The sequence below is a fragment of the Agrilus planipennis genome, unplaced genomic scaffold (assembly GCF_000699045.2).
Source record: "Agrilus planipennis isolate EAB-ADULT unplaced genomic scaffold, Apla_2.0 scaffold423, whole genome shotgun sequence".
NCBI lineage: Eukaryota > Metazoa > Arthropoda > Insecta > Coleoptera > Buprestidae > Agrilus > Agrilus planipennis.
The window spans coordinates 77,480-79,667 of record NW_020439548.1 but is presented as its reverse complement, the minus strand read 5'-3'; positions in this window follow the sequence as shown (position 1 = coordinate 79,667).

Genomic DNA, 2,188 nt, shown 5'->3' with positions numbered 1-2,188 from the left:
GGGGGTGTGACAACAGCAACAAATTTTTCCTCATTAATTTGAGGAAGTGTGTAGTGGGCAAAAAAAAAAGAATTCAAGAAATGAATTTTCAGAATAATATTTCATATTAAACTAACTCACTTCTAAAAGATGTCTAAAAAAATTGTATGTATGTTTAATCATAGTATATATTAGTTCGACGGATTTGTGACCTAATAAGTACGGTTTGTCGTTGTTGCTGTTGTCATCTCTCGTAGCTTAGTGGTCAAAGCATTGGCGCGTAAAGCCAAAGAGCCCGGGTTCGATTCCCGGCGGGGGTGTGACAACAGCAACAAATTTTTCCTCATTAATTTGAGGAAGTGTGTAGTGGGCAAAAAAAAAGAATTCAAGAAATGAATTTTCAGAATAATATTTCATATTAAACTAACTCACTTCTAAATGTCTAAAAGTATGTATGTTTCATATTCATAGTATATTTATTTATTATCCAGGAAAAGATCTGTTTGTGGTTACTAAACTACCACCAGGTGGTCACCGACCTGATGGGGTACCCAAATATTTGAAGAGATCTCTGCAACTGCTGCAGCTCGATTATATCGATTTATATTTAGTTCATACGCCTTTTGGGTTCAAAGATATCGAAGGAAATTTGCACCCCATGACGCCTGACGGAAAAATCGACCAGGATCCCACCACCGACCACGTAGCAACATGGAAGGTAGGTGCTTTAAAAAATATATTTAATTTCATTTTCAGCTAGTTCGAAACTCATTAGAATCTTAAAAAGTAAACGTTTATTATCAGATAACGATTTTTAATTATCTTATTCTTTAAGCACTTTGCTAACAGCACGGGTAGTTAACATTGACGAGGTCGAATTGATTCTTTGTTTGCTTTTTTACAAAGCGTTCTCTTTTATGAAAAAATGTTATTCAAGGTTAATGGAAAATAGAATGCATATTAAGAGTAATTCCATAGCCTTGAAACTTGAAACATAATCTATTATTACTTAACACTTAATGATTACATTGAATAATCTTTGGCATTTTTGTTCTCATAATGTGAGCTACGTATTTTATGAAACTTCATCTTTTAATAAAATTAAAATGTTTTACGTTTTAAAATTTGCGAGTTTCTATTCAATTTGTCAGTTGTACAGTATTCAAAAAAGTTTTTCAAAGGTAGACGTATGATAGTTTCTACTGTTATCATCATCATTATCATCATCCTTGTAAAGCCTACACTGCGAAAACTGACTTGTCAAACACTTCCACGTGTGCCAATCTTCCTCATTTGCCGAAAAGCACATTACGAATTTCTTTGCCACTTTTAACTCCTGTTTTAGCTTCTAGTATGTCTCTAACTAGGCTTTTATCATTATTTTCTTTTTTTACTTATGTTACTGGTGAATGATGAGGATGCCAGGTCAGTAGGACACCTTCTCAGGTATGAAGGTCTAGTCAGAGACATATTAGAGGCAGAAACAGGAGTTAGGAGGGGTAGAGGTAGACCTAGATTAGATTACTGTTCGCAAATAGTTAAGGATGTGAGAAATGCAAAGATTAGCTCAGGATAGGAAGGAGTGGAGGTGCGTGTCCTACCTTGAGCAAGGAACTACGAAATTCTATGAATTACGACAAAACAGCTCGAAAAACAATATCGAATTCAGCTGTGTAAAACTGAAAACTACACGATATTGTGGTGTGCTAATAAATGCGTATAATCCAAAATCCTTAGAAAACGATTTGAAAAAATTTCACTTATTAGATGAACCCAAAGCTAAAAAAACTATGAATTCCATTTCTTTTTCTTAGAAAGATTAGAAACAAAATGGAGTTGTAAATTTTTTTGATATAAAATGATTGATAGTGATTTTACATCAATAAAACTATTGGCATTCCTGTTTTGGCTCTGATCTTTCACGCTAAGCAAACTATTTTGGCATCAGTGTCTTTTTTCCAATTAAAACGGGTGACAAAGGCAAATAAGGAAGCACATAGAAGAATTATTTGTTGCTGAACTGAAGAAACTATAACATAAAGATAGAAAAACTATATCTCAATCACTTTAAACAGAAAAATATGAATCATATCAATCTTCGCAGCTGGTGATGTAATGCAAACACTACTACTAGTCTAGAAAAACTCCAATATTTAAAAAATGAGCAAATGCTTGCAAGATTTTCTTAAAAAAGTATGTATGTAAATCG